At 43.1% G+C, this 12576-nt stretch overlaps 1 protein-coding gene across 1 annotated transcript in view; it reads left to right on the top strand.

Moving 5' to 3' along the window:
* The window catches only part of CRTC1 (CREB regulated transcription coactivator 1), an 85886-nt gene that overhangs the window by 31055 nt on the left and 42255 nt on the right, over positions 1-12576 (top strand). The gene's annotated exons all lie outside the window — the stretch shown is intronic.

Below are 12576 nucleotides of genomic sequence, written 5' to 3'. Positions count from 1 at the left end.
AGACCCCCTTCTCCTGCCTGCAGCAAGTCTCATCAGGCTGGTCAACCTTTTAGTTGAAAGTGACAGTACTATTTGTTTGCGTGCTTTTGTGTTTTTAACATTATTATAGGCTTTACTTTGCTTCCAGACTTTCTCTTGGATTCATTTGTCGTGGTGGGGTTGAGGTGCCTAATATGTGTCATGTAAACTAAAAGTTGCAGGCGGGTTTCAAAAAGGGAGGATAGGCCCTAGTGACGGCTCCTGTTTTGTCTGAAAAGATCAAGACCGCTCGCTTACCTTCCTTTATTGCAGCCTGTCTGCAGCCAGTCCAAGCAGACAGACCCTGGTTCAAATATTTGAAAGTCTGACTATAGAAAGCGGTTAATAGATTGATAGAACACATGGCTTTCATGCAGAGGTGAGTCTCTGGCATCCCTGATTACAATTGCCTCTGGGGGATTTAGAGACCTGTTACCATTCAGAGTGGAAGTTCTACACACATGGGGTGCATGTATAAGTTCACTGAAGTTTGGTTCTTGGCATCCTTCATGTGATAGGTCTCCAGTAAGACCTGTGCCTGAGACTTGAAGAATTGCTGTCAGTCAGAGTAGACAGGACAGGGCTAATGGCACCAGTGAGCCCAGTTTGATGGATAGATTCATAAAAAACACCCAGATATTGGGCTGTAAGAGATAAATGTTTCTGAAGCTGTGATTTTGATATTTCATTGGGTATAGTGTAAGAGAGAGAGAGAGAGAGAGAGATCTTTTGGTTTGACAACCTGGCAAATGTAGTCATGTTTAAAGCCATTTTCCTATTCCGCATGGGATTCATGGGGAGATGGTCCAGTGGCAGTAGCATCTTGTTTATGTTTTATGAGCTGCCTGCTACTCAGTAATGGAATGATAGTCTGTGTTCCCTCCTCCCAGCACTACCTGCACTTGCTGCAGAGCCACTACACTCTAAAGAATATAAACATCCCTTGTTTGCTTTCAGATTCATCAGAACTGTGCTCAGTTACATAAGTGCATATTTATTCTGCTGCTAAAAATAAAAATGGGAACAGAAAAGCTATTTTAATCTTGCACAGCAGTGGGCATCTCTGCTTTTTTGTGTTGCATTTTCATTTTGAGTAATTTTGTATGCTGAACAGATAGTTTAAGGGTCGGTAAGTTGACTGTGGGTAACATAGCATAATGGCTGTGAATTGAGCTATGAATTACGAAGTCTTCGGTTTGAATATCTCCTCTGCTAGATGTTTCCGTGGTCACCTTAGGCAAATCACAAACATTAGTTATCCCACTTGTAATAGGGGGATAATAATACTTACAGGGAATTATGAAAATTACAACCTTACATAGATGGAGTGGCTTGAACACTCAAAAGTGTTATTTTTTGTATAAAAATTGCCCAGTGAGACATATAGAAAATAGAACTGTATATCTGGGTTTATTTTTGTATCAAGTTTTTTTTAAGTCTTAAATCATAACTTGCTATTCAGAAACTAAAAAACAAGCAGGTGCTACTTAAACACTGTAAGTTAACGTAATAAAATACTAGACGTTTGTTCAAGATCATCTATTGTATATTTGTCATAAATCATCATTGAACAGTGTTTTACGGCAAGGTGGCTAACTTGCAGTCCTCCACATGTTCCTGAACTACAACTAATAGTAGCCCCACCTGCTGGAACCTGAGGTGAGGATGCGGGGAATTCAGCAGGAAGTGAGCCACAGGTTCCAGACTTCTGTTCTGTGAAGTCCCCCTCTTTGGGGGGAGATGGGCGGTAATAGAAATTTGAAAAATAAATAAATAAATAAATAAAATAAGTACACTATAACATTTTCTGCCTGGCACTTTAATTATCTGAAACATCATCTGTCCACTGTTTCAGATAATTAAAGCAACTCAGGTAGTGTGGAATGGTGGGTAAACGCTGAAATACCTCTGAGAAGATTCATGCTCTAATTCCCATTCAGCCAAAAAGCCCATTATTTGAATGTTGCCAGTTGCTCTTCTGAAATTACTCTGTTTTGCAAACTTGTTAGGATGCAAGCCTGGGTGAATTCCATGGAAGAAAGAGAACATTTGATGACCAGTCAGAGCTGCCTTATAGTGAATGAGTCCATTTAGTCTATTTAGCTCAGTATTGTGTATTCTCAGCAGCTTTCCATGGTATCTAGCAAAGATATTTCCCAGAAACTGGGGGAGGATTGAAAACATCAGTGGAGGCAGGATGCAATTTCTAGTTTGCCCCCCCCCCCCAGTTGGGACCTTGGGTTCCCTCTCCCTTATTGTTCTAAGTGTGTAAAGCTGTCTGAGGCTCTATATGCCAGTTTTTCTTTTCCGTAATAAATCAGGGAATTGCGTAACTGTAGTTAAAGAAAAACATTACCGTAAACCCAGCTTCTTTATCCAAATCAAGGAGTACCAGATGTCCAGCCCCAGCAACAAGGGATAGCCTTTATTGCTCTACTTGCAAGCTTTCCAGAGGCATCTGTTCTGCTTTAGAAAGCAGAATGTTTGAGTAGGTGGACCTTGGTCTGATACAAGGCAATTTTTCTTGTCCGCCCACAAGGTCCTCTTTGACGCCTTATCCTTAGCAAATCAGACATGCAGTGTGGTGAATCGATGAAAAGGACAGAGCCTTCTGTTTGTTTTGGGATGGGAAGCACGCCACAATTACCTCATTAGGTTCTGGATTCAAGCTGGCAGAATGGACTGTCAGCTGATTGACAAAATACTTGGCTCTGAATCTGCTCCTCCTGGCTTTCAGCAGTCTGTATTGATTTCTTTTATTTTTAACCAAGTTGCATTAATAATATAAAAGCAATTAAAGCATGTCTCAACCTCTGCTTGAAATTGGTAGGAGGGGTGTATTTTATATGTGACTCTTGGTGAAGTAGCTTGCTTGCAGCTACTTTCCTGACTTTAAAAAATACTGTTGTGCTGCATAGTCAAAGGTCTTCTGTGTAAAAGAAAACATCTGAAGCTACTGTACTACTGAGTGCTCATGTAATCCAAGGGAACAGGGGAAGAGAAGGAATAAATGAGTGGAAGTGAAAGATGGAAAGAGCAGCAGATGTTACAGTAATAGGGCTCTAACTAGATCTGGTGTTCTCAATGTGCGTCGGTTCAGGAGCAGCATCTTTTGAGTCCAGTAGGACTGACTAAACTTGCATATTAGTGTCTGCACCATGAGAGAGTGAGCAGAATGCATTTCTCCAGGGACGACAGCTTAAAAACTAATGGGCATTTCTCTGGGTAAGATACACCTGAAATTATCACAAGCTGTACAGAAGTCAGTTGTCTGCACAAAGTTTTAAGCTATACTATAGTACAGTGTTTCTCAGCCTTGGGAACTTTAAGATGCGTGGACTTCAACCCCCAGAATTCCCCAGCCAGCCTGGCTGGCTGGGGAATTCTGGGAGTTGAAATCCACATGTCTTAACATTGCCAAGGTTGAGAAACACTGCTATAGTAGTTTCAATTATTGGTTCTCTGAAGTTGTGGGGGAAGAGAGATCTTTCCTGTCAATCTAATACTTGAGGTCCTTTTAATTGCAGATACCAAGAATGTAAGCTGAGGTCTTCTGCATGCAAATTTGATCTCTCTCCATAATATCATTACGCTCCTTCATTGGAGTTGCATATTAAACATTATACCATTGCAGCTGATGAACTGTGTTGGCTGGGACATCTTTTTACTTTAGTAATTGTGTGGCAAACATGTTCAATTATTTTCTTCCATTTCCGCTTAATTCTGTGTTCTTTAGTAGCCTATGGCTAATATATGTATGTCTCCCCACAGTCTTCTCTTCTTTGGATTAAACATGCCCACTGCTGCCAACCATTTCCATAAGTTTTTTTTCTTCCAGAGGCCTTGTCAGTTTGGTTGTTTTCCTCCGGACACACTTCAGTTTGACGGTGTCCTTCCTAAAACGTGCCTAGAGCTGGATGTGCCTGGGCCTGGGGCCCTGAGTGTGTGAAGGGACCCATCTCCTGGTTGTGTTAGCCATTGCGGATTGTGACATTTTCTCAGCTGCTGTGTATTTCTAATTTTTGTATTTGTTGCTATAATTGTTTTCATTTTTATCTTAATGTTGTTTGCCGCCCAGAGTCACACACTCGCTGAGATGGGCAGCCATACAAATTGAATAAATAAATAATAAACAAAATAAAACTAGGTGTGGTCTGACCAACACAAGAATACATTTCTTTTGACCTTGATGTTACACTGTTGATTATATAATGTAGGACTGCATTTGCTTTGCTTGCAACCACTTCCCATTGTTGGCTTCTGTTCAACTTGTGATCCACGAAGACACCCAGGTAATTGTCATATGTGCTGCTAGTATGTTGCTCTCGTTCTACCCAGTGTTGGGCATGGCACTCTTCTCTGCTGAAATTTATCTTGTTGGTTTCTGTCTGTTGTCACATCTTGATCTGGTCCTCTTAAGATATTTGTGTTGTCCCTCTTTGTGTTGTCTGCAACCCCTCATCAGGTGATTTAAAAATATGTGGAACAGCACAGGGCCTAAAATGGAATTCTGCAGTACCCCGCTAGACACTTCCTTCCAACTTGACATGGAGCCATTAACATACACTTGTTGGGAACAGTTTTTCAACCAGTTAAGTGTCCGTTCAACACTAGTGTAGTTCAGTCTTCATTTGCCAAAAGCTCATGTGTTATGTCCTATCATATTCTAGCAGGTCTTCCTTTTCCTTTTTCTTCCTTTTTCTACTAAAATAGCTAAAAAGCCGTTTTCATTGCTTTTAGCTTTCCTGTGTGTCACATTTATTCATTCATTCATTCATTCATTCATTCATTCTACAATATGGTACATCGCCCAATCAATTAAAAATCTAACCTTTTAAAATTTTGCCTTTATAACTTCCTTTCTGAAAATATGAAGTATTTATTACTATGCTTCCTTAGTGATTGACACCCATTTACTATATATGTTCTTTTTAACTCTTAGCTCAGTAACAATAGTGCAAATACAGGTAGTCCTCACTTATAGACCACAGTAAGGACCAGCACTCCATCACTAAATGATGCATTCGTTAAGCACAATGTCCCTTGATTGCACCAACTTACGATGTCAGTTCTGGCTGTGGTCATTAAGTGAATCATTGCAGGTCATTAAGCACAACATCACATGACCATGACTTGCGACTTCCTGCCAGCTTCCGACAGCCACAACTTTGCTATTGTAACTTTGAACGGTCACTGAATGAGTGGTCAGTAAGTGAGGATTACCTGTATGTATAGCTCAGGGTGGAAATGTTGGGATCTTGGTGTTTGAGCTTGGTTTTCTTCTTGCAAAACTTTAATTACTGAACTAGGAAACATTGCTAGTACTTTGATACAAGGAAGTAGGGTTAGCTGGCTTTTTATGTGGTGCAGCTTGTTCTACCTGTCTGGATGACAGTTGTTTTAGTTTTTGGTTGTTTTCTATTTCTGCTTGGCCTACCTGGCTTGGTTGGTTGCATCGTTTCATCCTGGATTGTTCCTTGTGTTGGTTCTTGCTTTTCTACTTGTTTACTGCTGGGTGTGCAATAAGGGAGGATATCCCTTGTTTGCTTCTTTCTTGAGTCTTTGTTTGATTTTTGTAATAGTTTATAGACAGTGTTTATCTTTCTGTGCATTATTGGCTGATCTATCAAAATGCTAGGCTTCTAGAAATTCTCTTGCATTTTTGGATTTGGTTAATCAAAAATGGTTACAGTTTCCTGGTTAAATGTATCTTTGTGAAATTAAAGTATTTCCATCATGTGTGCTGACAGCCAACTGATGTTCATGGATATATGTATTCTGTTAATCTTTTGCCTGTTCATCCTACATACACTATATATATATATAGGCTTTTTGTCTTTTTCTATGTTATTTGTTGTGTTGTTTTTCCTTTTTGAGTGGTGAGTCCCCCCCCACAATTTTATTTAATTAATTGCATTATACGAGAGAATCTATTTTAGAAGAAATATACATAAAACAAAAATGAACAACTCACCACTCAAAAAGGAAAAACAACACAACAAATAACATAGAAAAAGACAAAAAGCCTATATATATATATATATTCTAAGTTTGTGAAAAAGTGAAAGGTCCCCTGTGCAAGCACCAAGTCAAGCCTGACCCTTTGGAGGGATGCTGCTTTTGCGACGTTTTCTTGGCAGACTATAGCGGGATGGTTTGCCACTGACTTCCCCAGTCATTCACCTGATTTTATAAATCTTATAAAAAGGAAACCAAACTTTCAATATTCACCGAGCTTGTCCCAAGGTTTTTTTTCCAGAGAGAAAAATACTGTAACATTTTCTGGTTGACAGAATATATAATTTTCTCAAAAATGGTTAGATCTAGATTTAGATCTTTAAATTTAGATTTAGGTCTCTAAAACCCAATCTTTTATATCTGAAGGTATTTTTCCATCTCCTTCTTTTTGCTATTCCTAGAGCACAAAAAACCCATCTTAGTTCAGAACATGTTAAGTTCCAAGTAGTAGGTAAATAATTTAATACAATAAGCATGTCCTTAAAAAACGAAGTTGGATCTTTGGGTTTCTTTGCTTAAGATGCTTTGGAGGGATTTTGACGGTTTATGGGCTGCTATTATTGTGGGCTGAGATTTGGCTGGCCTTGACCCTGTTAGCCTGGCTATTCCCTTGGGTGTTGGGGCCAGGAGGTTAGATAAGCTCATTGTGTAGCATATGTTGGTGTTCCCTAACCGTGTGTCTTGTTCCTGAGATTTTTGGTTGTCTCTCTATTGTATATTGTAATTCTGTTTTTATTCCTGTACATAGCCTGAAGTCACATTTTTTGGAATTGGGTGGCCATTAAGTAAGTAAATAAATAAATATTATGCCTAGTTATCTGGTGGTTTCTGAGATTTTTCATTTGTGGGAGAATTATTTTTTTTCATATCTGTTAAACGTTGTATTCTACTCAGTAAGTTTTATTTTACAGGGTTTCACCAATGCCTACTAAATCATATTTGCCTTCTTGCATTTAAGTTTCTAATTCATCCTGTTTTTCTGCATACACTTTGCATTTGTATGGACACATTGGAATTTTTGGATCATACAAATTGACCCATTCCTTTCTTTATTTACATAATTGTCATTGGGTGGTTCAGCATCCTGCATACCCTCCCAGTACTCTCCCAGTACTTGGCAATACACTATTTTCTGGACTCTCTTGTACCTCTCCCACAGTATTTGGTTTGGATCAGGTTTGGAAGATGCCTTCCAAACACTTTCTTCCCAATTCTCATGAGGTGCAGCCCATCTCTTGCCAGGAATTCCTCATCTTGAAAACACATACTATCATCTAAAATTTTCCCATTGGCACAACCTGCTTAACCATTTGTTCACCTCCAGTATTTTCTCTGTTCCTGGGCCAAATTCCTCAAGAGGAAAGAATGAAAAAAATAACCATCAATACCCCCTGCTCCCTTGCAGTGTCTTCAGGGTTGTGTCTGACTGTATCATTTGTTCTAAAGGGGATCAGTAAAAAAGGATATTTGTCCATGGGCTTCAGAGTGTTGAGATTTTTTTCCTTCAGATCCTGGATGTTGCAGGAAAAAAGCACATTTCAGCTGGTGGACTGTCCAGCTAACAGATCGGTGCTTCCTTTCCTTTCTTTCATTAGGGAGATTTCAGTCATCACTATGACCCATTATTTTCTCCTTTTTAGAACAGAGGCAAGAATCTTTTTGAGCGACTTCCTCAGTCCCAGAGGCTTTTGACAGCTGCTTTTCATCCAGGGGTCTAAAAACTTGATCAACATTGAGACCCCGGAATAGATTCTGAATCTCCAGAGTCTAAGAACTATTCTTGAGAGGCTTGGGCTATTATGTCCCACTCCTCCCTCTCTTCATCCCCTCTGCTTGCTGTCTTCCATCTTCTGTGAGGCTTCTTGAAGCTCTTTATACGTCTTATTCAAGAATTCCAAACTCTGAGTAGCTTACATTCCCTATTCCATAAACAAGGTTAATAATATACATAACAACATCAATTTACACTTCCCCATTGAGAAACAATACCAGAATCCATTAAAATAAAACCCCAAATTATAAGAAGGAACAAAATTCATCACATAACTAACTCTAGGGCCTCTTGAAAAACCAGGTTTTAATAGTCTTCCTAAAATCCAGCAGGTTTGGGGCTGTACAGATCCCAGGGAGAACGCTGTTTGCGGCTCTTAAACACTACTGTAATCTGAAATTTTGTTTATGTGTGAGCTTCTCTCACCGGTCTTGATGGTTCTTTTGTTATCCATCAGATTTTTCCTTATTTGCTGAAATAGACTTCTGTGACCTAAAACTAAGATTGTCATGTTCACTGATTCAATGTAGTTTGTACATCGTAATGTTTCACATGCCATGGTGCTGACGCGCGTTTCTGTTTGGGAGGGAGCTGCTGTGAAACCTTGTTCCAAGCTCTGTATATGGAATCAGTACAATGGAATGCGTTTGGAATTACGTTATCTATTCAAGGCCTTTTCCCGCAGACCATCAGAGACCGTTAGGAGCACCTGGGATTGTGAACTTGAGAAGATTCTACGGGGGGAGGGGTTTCATTTGCACCGAGGGTTTTTCAGTTTGAATTTGGCGCGCTTTAATCATTCTCAGCTTTCTCTGTGATCCTGCATACTATTCTTTAATAAATCAGATATCTTTGAATTCCTGCTCATGAGTCTGATAGTGTTTTAGAATAGGCAACCATTACATAAAGCTGAGAATCCCCAAAGTTGTACCGTTAGCTCCTACCAAGATCAGTTTCTTGCAAGGGAAAATAGTTAATGATGGCTGAGTCCACGCTCACGACTGGGGGACTTGAGGAGATGGCTAGCTTGATGCCCGAGTTGACGGTCAAGAGCGGAGAACTGAACCTCATCCCAGAACCTTCAGACTCCCGGGATGAATCGAGTTCCAATTCTGATGTGGAGGAATCTGACGATGGGGAAGAGCCAGAGCAACCGGCACCCAGCGAATCGCTCACAGAGTTGATCACCTTGGATGAAGTAGGGGAACCCCAGTCGGGGGCATCCTGGAAGTATCGGTTCCCGCTAACCCCAGACAAAGAATCTACTACGGTGTCAACAGAGAGAAAGCCGAACACGCGAGGGAGGGAGGACTCTCAAACCCCTGAGAGGCTAAGAGTGATGGAGGCCAAAATAGAATTGATAGAGTACATGCTAAGAAATCTGTCACTGGAGGGGCAGGGGAGGCGCGGAGGAGATCCCAGCTTCCCGCAACCATCCCCATCCTCCCATCCGGACCGCCGGCGGAGCGGGGCCGGAGACGGCTCCGGGATGAATCTCCACCCCGAAGGGCTTGATCACCAGTGTCCCCACCTCGAAGAGGGAAAGCTACTGTAACCCAGGGCCCAACCACTCAAGTGGCTGCTGATTCCACTCCAACCGGAGTGGGGGTGAGAGACTTTTCTGACAAGTTTGATGGGGATCCAACAAAGTTATCTTTCTTTTTAGGTAAAGGTAAAGGTAAAGGTTTCCCTTGACGTAAAGTCCAGTCGAATCCGACTCTAGGGGGCGGTGCTCATCTCCGTTTCTAAGCCTTGGAGCCGGCGTTGTCATAGACACTTCCGGGTCATGTGGCCAGCATGACTCACGGAACGCCGTTACCTTCCCGCCGAAGCGGTACCTATTGATCTACTCACATTTGCATGTTTTCGAACTGCTAGGTGAGCAGGAGCTGGGACTAGCAACGGGAGCTCACCCCGCCGCGCGGTTTCGAACCGCCGACCTTCCGATCGACAGCTCAGCGGTTTAACCCGCAGCGCCACCGCGTCCCATCTTTCTTTTTAACTAATGCTAAAAGTTATATGAGGTAGTTTGGGGCATACTTCCCTTCCGAAGAGGCTAAGATAACTGCCATTGCCACCAAGTTGAAGGGTCGAGCGGCTGACTGGTATGTTCAATTAAATGAGGCTGACTCCCCTGCACTTGATTATTTCGATGATTTCATGTGGGTGTTGAAGCTGCATTTTGGAGATCCTCTGGCCAAGGCAAGAGCTAAGAAGGCGCTGAAGGATCTTACCCAGGGCCAAATGTCTGTAGCTGATTATGCCCTAGAGTTTAAGGCTCTAGCTGGGAAAATCCCTGACGGGTCTCAGTCAACCCTAACAGAACGTTTTAAAGAGGGACTCAACCGGGACGTCCTATGGTGGGCGTTGTGTAGAGACGACCCAGAGTCCTTGTTTGACTGGATCTGCCTGGCTGGAAAGGCTGAGCACGCTCAGCATACCTTCATGCAAACCAGAAAATCTGAAAAACCTCCCGCCACCATAAGAGGACCCCGAAGTGCTGCGACTGCTGCCCGGCCCGGCTATAGAGCCTGGGATGAGGAGAGAGAGCGGCGCTCTGCGAGGGGTCAGTGTCTTCGATGAGGAAAAGAGGGCCATTGGGCAGCTGATTGCCCAAAAACCAAGGCTGGAGATCGAACTGGGAAGCCACCGGCCAAATTGCCCCCCCCCTTCACGGCGGATGACAGTGGCCAAAGGGACAGCCGATGCTGAAGAAGTACTATACTTCTCGGGGGAGGCTGAAGATGACTACAAGGAGCCGGCGGGAAACGCCAGCCACCTGCCATGAAGGGCACCGCCAGGCAGGTCGAAGAGGACGGGCGTGAAGATGCTATGGTGAGTGCTGACTGTCCCACTTTAGCAGTAAAGGTGAAATTGGGTTCCCGCACAAAAACTACAGAGGTATGGGCTTTAGTTGACTCTGGGTGTTCCAGGTGTTTAATCCACCCTGATCTGGTTGCAGCTTTGGAGCTGCCTCGTTTCCCCCTCCAGCATCCTTTGATCTTCACACAGTTGGATGGTTCAACAGCGGGGGTGGGGGTGGCAACCCATTTCACTGGAACTGTGGCAATGCAAATGGGCAGTCACTGTGAGACTTTGAAATTCGTGGTAGCACCCATTGGCAATCCCTTGGTAATCCTGGGGATTCCATGGTTGACCTCTCGAAGCCCATATATAAACTGGGAGCACAGAACTGTGACTTTTACAGATGGATTTTACCAAGCTCCTACAGCGGAGATGATTGCACATGCAGGGGTTGGAAGGGCAGCGATCGCCACACCGCGCCCTGACTTACCCCAATTAGAAGGCTTGCCTGCTCAATACCAAGAATTTGCTGACGTTTTTGGGGAGATGGAAGCAGATCAGTTACCCCCCCCCCACCGAAAAACTGACTGTGCAATAGAGTTAGTCCCTAATGCTCAATTGCCCAAGCCAAAAATTTATCTGATGACTCAGAAGGAGCTCGAGGCATTATGGGACTTCATTGACAAAAATCTGTCACGGGGGTTTATTGAACCTGCTAATTCCCCAGTTGGGGCCCCTGTGTTATTCCAGGAAAAGAAAGATGGCACGCTTCGACTCTGTATGGACTATCGAGGGTTAAATTCCGTCTCTATTGTCAACAAGTACCCTCTCCCTCTCTTGAAAGACATGTTAGCTCATTTGCCAAAGGGCAAGATTTTCTCCAAGCTCGATCTTCGCGAAGCCTACTTCTGCATTTGCCTAAAAGCTGGGGATGAGTGGAAAACTGCTTTTAATTGCCCACTAGGATCGTTTCAGTACAAAGTCCTCCCTTTTGGGTTAGCAGGAGCACCCGGAGTCTTCATGCAGTTGATTAATGAAGTTTTACATGATCATTTGTTTAAAGGGGTCCTGGTTTACTTAGATGATGTTCTCATTTACACTGAAACCGAGGAGGAACACGAACGCCTCCTCAAACAAGTGCTACGCAAGCTTAGAGATGCCAAACTCTATGCCAAACTTTCCAAATGTGAATTCCACAAAACCCAACTTGACTATCTGGGCTATCAAGTGTCTGACAAGGGTATAGAAATGGACCCTGCAAAAATTCAGGCGATTCTAAGTTGGGAACGTCCCCGCACCCGGAGGCAATTACAAAGTTTCCTCGGGTTCAGTAATTATTATCGCCAATTTATCCAGGGGTTCGCTGAGATTGCCTTGCCCCTCACTGATTTACTCCGTACCAAGGGCTTGGGGGAGACACGCAAAGTAAAACACCCTGGGGCTGTGCTGAATTGGACGCCTGAATGCCAGGCAGCATTTGAACAGTTGAAAACCCTTTTCACTGCTGAGCCTATTCTACAGTACCCTGATCCTGAACGCCCCTTTGTGGTCCAAGTTGATGCTTCTGACTCCTCAGTTGGGGCTATTTTGTTACAGAGGGATTCTGAAAATCACTTAAAACCCTGCGCTTATCTGTCCAGGAAATTTTCTGAAACCGAACGCTGTTGGCATGTTTGGGAAAAGGAGGCGTTTGCTGTAAAAGCAGCTTCAGAAACTTGGCGCCATCTCCTTGAAAGCGCTAAGTGCCCTTTCGAGGTTTGGACCGATCACAGGAATTTGGAAGCCCTCTGCACCCCACGGCGTCTCAGCCCTAAACAAATTCGCTGGGCTCAGTTTTTCAGTTGTTTTAACTTCCAGTTAAAATTTATCCCAGGAAAGAAAAACTTTCTGGCCAATGCTTTGTCACGTTTACCTCAGGACCGTGACCAGGTGGCAGATGTGGTTGGGACTGTTCTCACTGAACC

Source organism: Candoia aspera, chromosome 1 (assembly GCF_035149785.1).
Source record: "Candoia aspera isolate rCanAsp1 chromosome 1, rCanAsp1.hap2, whole genome shotgun sequence".
NCBI classification, from domain to species: Eukaryota; Metazoa; Chordata; class Lepidosauria; order Squamata; family Boidae; genus Candoia; species Candoia aspera.
Note: the sequence above shows the minus strand (reverse complement) of the source record. Positions and strands in the feature narration are given on the sequence as shown.